Below are 11,422 nucleotides of genomic sequence, written 5' to 3' on the forward strand. Positions count from 1 at the left end.
TATTTCATTTTACTGCAGGTGGATATCCAGTTTTGCTAGCACCATTTATTAAAGAGACTGTTTCTGCCCCACTGAATGGATTTTGATTACTTGTTGAAAATCAGTTGTTATAGGCTGTTGGGTTTATTTCTGAATTCTCAGTTCCATTCCACTAGTCTATGTGTGTGTTATTGAACCAGTACCAACCTGTTTTTATTACAATGCCTGTATAGTTTTTTTTTTTTTTTTTTGTATTGGGGAGTGTGAGGTCTCTTGCTTTGTTCTTTTTGTTCAATATTGTTTTTGCTATTCTGGATTTCTTTCTTTTCCATATAAAGTTGGCCATTAGTTTTTCCATTTCAGTAAAGAATATTGTTGGAATTTCTATTGGGATTGCACTGTATCTGTAGGTTGCTTTAGGTAGAATTGACATTTTCATTCTATTAATCTTACAATCCATGAGCACAGGTTGTCTTCCCATTGTCTCTTGTAGTAGTGTTTTAAAATTTTCATTGCATAATCTCTTATGTTCCTGATTAAGTTAATTTCTAGTTATTTTATCAATTTGAGGCTTTTGTAAATGGTATTGTTTTCTTGATTTTTTTTAAAGGCACATTATTCAGTATTGTGATCAAATTATTATATTTAACAATCAACAGAGCAAAAAAACAAAACATAAAAACTACATTAAAACCCTTTGTTGTAATGCTTTACACTTTTTACAGACTAGAAACTAAAATAACCAGTTATATACGATTAGTCACAAATACAGTCCTCGAGTTTTTTACACAAGAGTATTGTCTAAAATATGCCTTCTCGGTAGCAGCTAGGCCCTGCCACCACTATACTTGGCTGAGTTCACAAATCTGTTATAACCTGTAGCTTCCCTGTCACTTCTCTGGCTCTCCTCTCCTAAGCTTCCTAAGCTTCACTTCCTGGCAGTCATTAAAACCTTCTGCTACTCCCATAGCTACTGCTGCTGCTTGAACTGCCATAGCCACCTTGGTTTCATGGTTTGGCAAAGTATTGGCTTCTACCACTATAAGGGCCAGAGCTTCTGCCTCTAAAGTTTCCTGTCTTCATGGGTCCAAAATCTGAAGATGGATAGTTGTAATTGCCAAAATCATTGTAGCATCCGCCACCTCCAAAATTGCTTCCACCATTACCAAATCCGTTATAACCATTATAACCATCCCCACTCCCTTCGTATCTACTACTACCATGGCTGCCACCAAAGCCACCTTGCCCACTGAAGCTTCCTCCATGACCAAAGTTGTCATTCCCACCAAAAGCACCTCTGTGGCCAACACTAAAGTTTCCAGAACCACCATGACCTCTTTGGCTGGGTGAAGCAAAGGCCATCTCTTGCTTTGACAAGGCTTTCCTTACTTCACAGTTGTGGCCATTCATAGCATGGTATTTCTGGATAACAACTTTATCTGTGAAGTCGTGGTTACCAAAAGTTATAAAAGAAAAGCCCCTCTTCTTGCCACTGCCTCAGTCATTTTTCTTACTGTAAAAATTATTGTACAAAATTATAAAAAATTATTCTGAAAATATTTTATATATTTTAATGACATTTAAAATAATTTTGTTTATTTTTACTACAATTGCAACTCTTCTAGCTTTTTTATATCTACGCTAATAACATTTTCTAAAGCAGTGGATGTGTGAAATATAAACGGCAGAAGTTTATAAATTTAAGGTGAAATCACTTGTGTTTTCCTAATGTGCTTTCGAAGTGGTGGTCTTGATTCTGGGCATCATGGAGGCGCCCAGATAAGGGAGAGACGAACGACAAAGAGGAAGATTCAGGCAGTTTTCTAACTCTGACGTAGTTATTATTTGCTTTGTTATTTATTTTTATAATAATTGAAAATTTACTGCTAAGAGCAAAAATTAATACGATTTGACATAACTTTCAAAATTCCATACCACTTTTTGTTCATTAGCCTGGGTAACTGTGAATTAAATCTGACTTATAGAAGGTTCCATAATTTAAGTCTTATAGAAAATTAAATCCAGTTTAAAAAAAGATTTCATATGGAGGAATTTTAGCCAAAAAATTGGTATGTGTATATTACTCAGTATACTTGAAAATAACCTTAGTTATATAACTTATTTAAGAAATAACCAAAAGATAAAATACTTCATTAACATTCTTAGGTTGATAATCAGTGTTTAGCTAATATTAAATTTAATCTAGTAATTAAATGTAAAAAAAATTGGCATCATCTATAAAGATATAGACAAATACAATAATATTATATTTTGAAAGTTATAAGTAAAAAAAAAAAAAAAAAAAAACATTGCTGTGGAGTCAATTCTGACTCATAGTGACCCTGTAGGTCAGACGAGAACTGCCCCATAGGGTTTCCAAGGAGCAACTGGTAGATTAGAATTGCCGACCTTTTGGTTAGCAGCTGGATTTTTAACCCTTATGGTGCCAGCGTGGTGGTTTCCCATGAGCAAAAAGAGAAATACAAATAACTAGTGTGAATATAGAAGCCACTACAACTCTAAATATTTCTTCCAAAATGTAAAATCTGAAATTCATTGTAATAAAGTGTTCACCACTACTAGTAAATAACCAGATGAGCCAAGAAAATGGGAAAAACATTAATGAAAATATAATTTAAGTACTGGGTCCTAGAAACCTAATTTCCATGCCACTTCCTTCAGAGTTTATGCAAAATCACAGAACCTAGTTTGTTTTTCAAAAGCAAATACAAGGTGAGATATGAAAATGACATTTTCCAGGTGTTTTGCAGAAAAAAAAAAAAAGCTGTTTAGCAAATGCAACATAACTAAGTACCTGAGACTTATTGGTGTGTGAATATAAAGCCCATTTTTTCATCGTATGTCTATACTTTAGGGTATTTAATTGATAAATCAAAAAAGCCAAATCTGTTGCAGTCGGGCCAATTTTGACTGATAGGGACCCTATAGGACAGAGGAGAACTGCCTTCTAGGGTTTACAAGCCACAAATCTTTATGGTAGCAGACTGCCACAGAACAGCTGATGGGTTCGAACTGCCAATCTTTTGATTAGCAGTCAAGTGCTTAACCACTGTGCTGATAGGGCTCCTCATTTGAACGATAAATAACAGAAAATTAGTAGTCCTCAAGTACATTTGGCAAATTGTGGGAAAGTGTATACACATACATACATACATATGTGTATACATATGTATACACATATATGTATATACTAATGTCATACAGTTCTTTCAGTTATTTAAGTATGATATATTTTAAAATTCCAATGAATGCATAATTTTAAAACAAAAAATTATATTAATTCGAAATTAAGAGAATGTGTGATGTTTGCTTCCTTAATCCGTTCGTCATCAGTTACGTATCAGCAACATTACTACCACACACTTAGCCCCTGCTTTCCCTGTATTGTCTTTTTTGATATACACATAAATTAGTTATGTTCAATTGATTGACCACCTTTATGTTTTTCTAAGTACACCTGAAATATCTATAGAATCCTTATAAATAGGTAAAGGAGTCAAAAGTCTATCTGTTAATCAGAGCTTATTATTATTTTTTATTAGTGTTGTGTTGACTAAGTATGTATTTAATAACATAGGCAGCTCAAGCAGCTAAATTTCCTTTATTAAAGGAAGTTTCTTTATTATCTGGGGAGTAAAAAATCATAAGTAGACGAAAAATTAAGCAAAGTAATAGAAGATTTTCTCACAACTAATAAACACAACATCCCAATAAATGGAGGAAAGGTTGAAGTTGCCAAGGATATCATTTTACTTGGATCCACAATCAGCACCCATGGAAGCAGCAGCCAAGAAATCAAACAACACATTGCATTGGCAAACTGCTGCAAAAGGTCTCTTTAAGTGTTAAAAAGCAAAGATGTCAATTCAAGGACTAAGGTGTGCCGGACTCGAGCCATGGTATTTTCAATTGTCTCATATGGTTGTGAAAGCCAGACGGTGAATAAGGAAGACAGAAAAACAATTGATGCCTTCGAGTTATAATACTGGTGATGAATATTGAATACACCGTGAACCGCTAGAAGAATAAACAAGTCCATTGTGGAAGAATTACAACCAGAGTTCTCCTTGGGAGCGAGCATGGTGAGACTTTGTCTCACATACTCTGGACATGTTATCAAGAGAAAGAGAAGGACATCACACTTGGTAAAGTAGGGGGTCAGTGAAAAAGAGGAAGACCCTTGACAAGATGGATTGACCCAGTGGCTGTAACAATGGACTCAAACATAGCAACAGTTGTGAGGATGGCGCAGGACCAAGTAGTGTTTTGTTCTATTGTATGTAGAGTGGCTATGAGCTGGAACTGACTTGCAGGCACCTAACAACAACAATGGAAGAGTAATATCAAAGAATACAGAGAGGAATCTATACTATTTGACTATATTTCACAACATACATGTGATTTATTATCATAATTGAACAGCGATATAGTCAAATCCCCAAGAATGTATAAAGCTAAAGTGTAAATATGCAGCCAAGTTAATGGAACTAGTTATCAACCAAGGATGACAGATGTATATAGATATTTCATTGTGCTATATCATCTCTGTGCCAAGGAAACAAATGTATTTTGTCTTTGTGGGATTATGAGTTTTTTATTTATTTTGACAACTCTCCTAGAAAAATTCCCCCTGAAGCAACAGTCTATTTTTTTTTTCATGTTTCTGAACCTGTTTCCTCTGTGACAACCTCCAAGCATACAATTATCAAAAAAAACATCAAGCCCCTGCATAAAAAGTTAGCAAGCTTCCTTCGTGTTGACTTTCAACTTTAGTGCGCTCTGCATTGTTTTACTTGGTAATCTCACCATTCTGGGTACTGTTCACAGTTCATGTGAACATAGTTCATAGTCTATAAAATATAAAGATCTATATTTTAACTTTCCTTTGTTAATAGTAAAATGATCTATTTTCTCTGCCATTACTGGATTAATTCCCCAAAATTCCTACTTAGCATGTCACACTTCCGATTATAACCTGCACCAACAACTTATTACCTACTGGAGAAGAACAATATATTTAGAATTCTTAACCTGATAATCCAGGGCCTCCAGAATTGATTTTTACTTACAGTTATAACCTCATCTTGTCCTTTTACCTTTGTCACTACAGCTCGACATTTGAAGAACTTCCTGTCCTCAACTCCCAATACACTATTGCGTGTTTCCTTGCATATCTGGAAAATTGATGTCTTCCTCTCAATCCCCCTCCTTGCTTTTGAAAGACCTCCTCAGTTCTCTCAGTTCTGTGAAATTTTCTCTAATCATCAAACACCCAACTTCTCTACTGTTTTTGCGAAAACAAATTATTTGTGACTTATGATTTGACTTATTAATGCTGATCTCATTCATACAGGCATTATCAGAATGCTCATAAAATAATAAGGAAAATATTCTTAAGTCTTTCTGAAATAGCCTCTGGTTTTAACCCAAATTTTACACCATTTGTCAAGCTAGGCAAGTTTAGCTTCCCTCTCCTGAGGCACTCACACCACCTCACATATCTCTCCTTTATTGTTTGAATTGTAATGTATTAAACTTGCTTGCTTTAGACTATAAATCACTGGACGCAGTGACCATAACATTCTTTAAACTTATGCTTCACATTTTACCTGGTAAAAAGAAAAGGTATATGCTGAATTTTTTCTGGAAAAATGATTCCTTCCCATGTTCAATGTTACATTATTTTAAAATTAGAAAGCAATTGTGACAGTTTTCAGCCATTGTGTGGTAATGCTATACATATAGTGTAGACCCTTCGGCATTATTATATTGCCTTAAAAGAATTGGTTTTTTATATAACAGCATGGAAAGCTAAATTATCATTACTTCGGAAAGCAGTATAGCTTTAATCATGGCAAGCCTTGCCTGCCTATTTGTGTTTAGAATGGCACAAAAACAGGTACACTTCACCTGAACGTAGTACTAATAACCCTGTCTTTGTTTATTTTTTGATAGTTCTATGCTCCCTTTTTAATTTAGTTTTTATTTTGAGAATATACATAGCAAAACATGTACCAATTTAACCATTTCTACATGTGCAGTTCAGTGACATCGATTATATCCTTCAAGTCGTACATCCATTCTCACCTTCCTTTTCTGAGTTGTTCCTCCCCCAGTAACATAAACTCACTGCCCCCTAAGGTTCCTATTTAATCTTCCCATTTGCTTTTTTCACTTTGATCCCATATAGATCTTAAAAGAGTATAATGCTCAAGGCAGGCATTTTTTACTAGGTAAGCTAGGCTATTGTTTAGTTTTAAGAAGACTCCAAGGGATATTTTTGGTTTAAGGTTTAAAGGGTAATAGCTTTTGTTTTTAATTACATTCAGGCTAAATAATATCCCAGGCAATAAGAAAATAAAAATTGATACAATCATTTGAATAATCACCCATTTTTAATAAATAAAAAAAGATTGTCAACAATTCCATTTTGGGCATAATCTAAGACCTAATTCCATTTCGGTTACAAGTTTATGTAACAATGATGGTCTCTTTATACAAAAACATGAAAAGTTGTAGTTATAATCCAATCATGTTTAACTCTTCCCATTAAGTGTCCTTATAACCCTTCTGCCAGGGAATATGTATATTTAGGATTCAGGTAATGCTAAATTCTAAGACTTTTTTTGTCCGAAGTAGCCTCTCCTTTCCTAAAAGAGTAAGGGATGTTCGCTTTAGTGGAACAGTATTCAACTGGTCTGTGGAAATGAATGACTTACCTCAAATATGTAATTCAAGTTTTTTTTTTTTTAATATTTGGCTTAATTCATGTCCACATATTTAATCATAGGTACTTTGCAAACTCTTATAGGTAATTGCACTGATATTTAATAGAAAATTTCATTTTTTTTTTTATTACACAACACTGTCACAAAATATTCCACTTAAAGGAATGAGGCAACACTTTATTTTTACATATGGGACTACACGCTCTCCTTCTGTTGTAGTACTTAGACAGTGAATTCAATATTACATTTAGAGTAATAATATTAAGCATAAATACAAAAAATATATATAAGCACACAATGCTTATATAAATAAGATATATAAATATATAAATAAATTTGAAATGTAATATTAAAAGAAAACTAATTTCCAATAATTATTTTATATATAATATTTGAGATAGTATGCCCTTCATTGTATCCTCTTGCTATGTTAGTCATCTATTTTTTTTTTAATCTTTTTCTTCGATTTTAAGATGTGCCATGTTTTTTATTTTAACATAAGAAATAATTATAAGAGTCGATTGTAAAATTTGGCCATGGTAGTCTTTACTCCAGGTCATGTGTCTTCAATCTACTCAAATTATTCAGATATTAAAATTATTATTATTTTTAATTTAAGAAGTCTGAACCATGTAATAAATGCAAAGAAGATGGCTATTTAAGTGAATAGGTTTTATTATTGTTCTCCTCAGTCTCCCCTAATTTTTCTTCAACTCTATTCTGTTATAGTCACTCCAAGAAAAAATTTCTAGCTGTGGCCTCTATGCAGTCAAGTATTACAGACTATTTTTGTCCCTGTCTTATTTATTCCTCAGCAGCATTTTACATTTTTAATCATTGGAACATCTTTACTCTTAGCTTCTGTAGTTTACCTTTTTGTTTGTTTTTTGTGCATTTTTATCTTTCTGGCTTTAGTTCTAATCTCTCTTGCTAACTTCTCTTCCCTCTACCTGACTGTTGAAAGTTCCCATTTTTTAAACGTCTATCTTCTTTTCTCATCTCAAAACCTTTCCTGAAGATCCTATGCATTCCCACGTCTTTGCATACCAGTTTTGCGCCAATGAATAATTCTGCTCCAAATATTTATGCAACCTCAACTTTAATTCTGTGTTTCAGACCTGCCTCCTCAAATAAAACAGCACATGCATTTTTGTACAGCTACAGCATCAGCATTTCAAAAGTAACACCTCAAAAAATATATCCTTTATTCCCAATCTCAAACGTGTTTTTTCTTCCAGTGACTCGTGGTAGAATCCTTCCTTGTTAATAATCCTAAATCTAATTCATCATCAGCTCTTGTCATGTCTATTACTAAAATTTATCTCAAGTCTAATAACTTCTCTCCTCCCCCACTGGAACCATTAGGTGATTCTCAATCAAGTGCACCATAGAATACCCTAAAAAAGAGGTTTGGACATTGAGGAATTTTTTTAGTTATTGAAATAAATTTGCAGAGGTACAAGTGATAATTTAGTGATGTAACAAAATGCTGAACATTCTGAAATGCATAGGACAATTGTACACAATAAAGTTTTTTCTGCTACTGGAGTTAATTAACAAACAAAATTTAATATAGGGAATTGGTTAAATAGATGTACAAAACCAAACCCACTGCCGTCGAGTCGATTCCGACTCATAGCGACCCTATAGGACAGGGTAGAACTGCCCGATAGAGTTTCCAAGGAGCGCCTGGCGGATTCGAACTGCCGACCTGTTGGTTAGCAGCCGTAGCACTTAACCACTACCCACCAGGGTTTCCAAATAGATATAAGGAGACTTAAAGGACTGTAAAAGCAAAAAGGGGATACTGAGGCATTGTAGGATGATTACTGCAGGAAGTAATATCTGCATGGCTGGGAAAATAAAGGGATGCAGTTATGGTTATCAGAATATAAATTTTAGAGGTACTGCCCCACAGAGGTGGGTCGCTGAAGAGGAATCACTCCCTAGCTGTTACCTCAGTAGTTCAGAGGAGGCGTCTGCAGAAATGGAACTCAATCAGAAGAGGAGAGGGCATTGTGTGGCTACTGCAAGTATCTCCAAGGAAGACCAATGAGCTAGTTCTGTGAATTTGGAAAGAATATGCAAACTGGAATCAGTTATAGCTGCCCAATGAAGTGCTATTACTGAGGTGATGTGGATGGGAAAAGGGAGTCCCTGTGTGATGCAGAAGAGCTTGATTGCTAACCTAAAGACTGTAGTTTCCTATTTTTACCCAGAGGCACCTTGGAAGAAGGCCTGGTGACTCATTTCCAAAAATCACCCATTGAAAACACTACGAAGCACAGTTCTCTGGCACAAAGGGGGGTCTCCATAAGGAAGAATCAACTCGATGCGACTGGTGGTAGATGGGAAGATACTAGACTCCCCTGGAAGATCCCGGGATGGCATAAATGGCACAGATGCTAACCTAAATGTTCGCGGATCAAATCCACCCAGCGGTGCCGGCAAAGAAAGGCCTCGCAGTCTGCTTCTGTAAAGATTAAACCCAGTCCGGTGCCGTCGAGTCAATTCAGCCAAGAAAACCCTACAGAGCAGTTCTACTATGCAACACACAGGGTCACCATGAGTCTGACTGACTTCATTTTTATTTTTGTTTGTTTTGGCAACCCTGGAAACCTCTGTTGGCAGAAACTTACTGGAAGCTGCTGGCAAAGGAACAATGTAGTCTACGATATCCCAATCTCAGAATCATATAGCATTGTTTAGGCAGCTAACTTTAGGGCTTAGAGACAACAGTTTAATAAACAGAACATGAACACACTGAAAAATACTGACTAGATAGCTACCAGTTGCTACCCTTTCTGTCATTTTCTAGACCGTACACTCTTCATCATTTCTACTGTAATCGTAAAAAAATATTAACCACACGATGTCGCTCCCTCTAAAATATTGTAAGTGTCGCTTTAACATAAGACAAAACGCAAACTCCTTAGTAAGAGCCTTGTTAGACTGTCACCTGCTTACCTCCCATTTGCTCCTTGCACCATTCTGTTGCAGATTTGCTATGCTCTAACCAATGTTTTTTTTTTTTTTTTTTTCTAAAGTTTCAAATTTTCTAATATTTATCAGGAGAATGCCTATTTATATTTCAGTCAGATGAAATGTTATTCAAAAGAATTGGTTTTGAGGAGTGAGCTTCTTGGATCAGGTGGACACTTGAGACTAGGTTGGCGACTCCTGCCTGGAGGGGAGATGAGAGGGTGGAGGGGGTTAGAAGCTGATGAATAGGACAGGAAAGGAGAGTGGAGGGAGAGAACAGGCTGTTTCATTAGGGGGAGAGTAATTGGGAGTGTGTAGCAAGGTGTATATGGGTTTTTGTGTGAGAGACTGACTTGATTTGTAAACTTTCACTTAAAGCATAATAAAAATTATTAAAAAAAAAAAAGAATGGGTTTTGCTGTCCTCAATCTAAATGAAACCCCCCAATGAATTCTCTGTGATAACACTGCATATGATGCAGTGGTTAAGTGCTCAGCTGCTAACAGGATGGTCGATGGTTCCAAACCATCAGCTGCTCCTCAGGGAAAGATGGCATCTGCTTCCGTAAAGACTACAGCCTGGGAAAACCTACGGGGCCCTTCTAGGCGGCCTCATAGGGTCACTGTGAGTCGGTATCGGCTCCACAGCAATTCTTTTTGTTTGCTGTTTTTTTTTTTTTTTTTTAATATCATATAACATGTCTGGCTCATAGTAGGTGTCCCTTATGTATTTTTGTAATAAATTAATGATGTAATTATTTTTGCAAATGGTTAAAGAGAAGTACTCTACTAAAATATTTGGTGTTTTGCTTTTTATCTCAGTTTAGAGGTTATTTATTAGTCAAGCACTTATTTCTTTCTGTCATTTTTCAGTAAAGGACTCTTGAATCCATTCTTGAAGCAGTTCTTTCAATAAAAATTTCTTGACATATTTGTTTCAAATTCACTATTAAACCCCTTCATATTGACCCAAGGCTCTCTTCTTAAATATTTAAATAAACTTAAAATTCACATAAATCAAAATACAGTTAATCAGCATAATAAAAAACTTCATTCTTTTATAAATCTTTTATAATAAAGTCCATTACACAGTCATTTTATACCACTAATATTCATTACATATTCATATCAGTCAGAAATGATACACTTTCAAGACAATAGGAAATACTATAAAATGTGAAAAATTCCTCACAGTTTTATGTTAAAAAAGAGAAAAAAAACTAAATAACTTCTAGAGCACAGCATTAAATGCTTGTAAGTTTTGTTTATGAAATCAATATTAAAAATTATAAGAATATGATTGCTAAATAATATATCTAAATATTATTGATAGTAACATGTATTGGAGAATTATTACACACCAATGTTCAAATATACTAATTGAAATGTTTTAAATATGAAAGTCATACAAGAAAATTAAATAATCACGCACAAAATTAAAACCAGAGAGGAAGTTCTAAAAGAGAGTTTAAATGTATTTTCTTCACACACACACACACACACACACACACACAAAAAACTCCTCTGGAAATTAATTATAAAGATCAGTACAAGTTGAATGACTAAAAACAGTAGTTATAATGACCCATTTCTATCCAAGGAGGCACATAGCAAGATAATGCATTTGATTCTTCTGTATCCAGGAACGTATTGCTTTCTAACTTATTTGGTTAAATAGAAAACAGTAGTTTTCTCCTCATGATACAATAGGAT

The 11,422-nt window shown here is 34.7% G+C and overlaps 1 pseudogene; it reads right to left on the minus strand.

Annotated features, from left to right (window-relative positions):
• Positions 1-924: 924 nt before the first annotated feature.
• On the minus strand, positions 925-4,847 carry LOC126058095 (heterogeneous nuclear ribonucleoprotein A1-like; annotated as a pseudogene).
• Between the last annotated feature and the right edge of the window lie 6,575 nt (positions 4,848-11,422).

The sequence above is a fragment of the Elephas maximus genome, chromosome 14 (genome assembly GCF_024166365.1).
Source record: "Elephas maximus indicus isolate mEleMax1 chromosome 14, mEleMax1 primary haplotype, whole genome shotgun sequence".
Lineage (NCBI taxonomy): Eukaryota > Metazoa > Chordata > Mammalia > Proboscidea > Elephantidae > Elephas > Elephas maximus.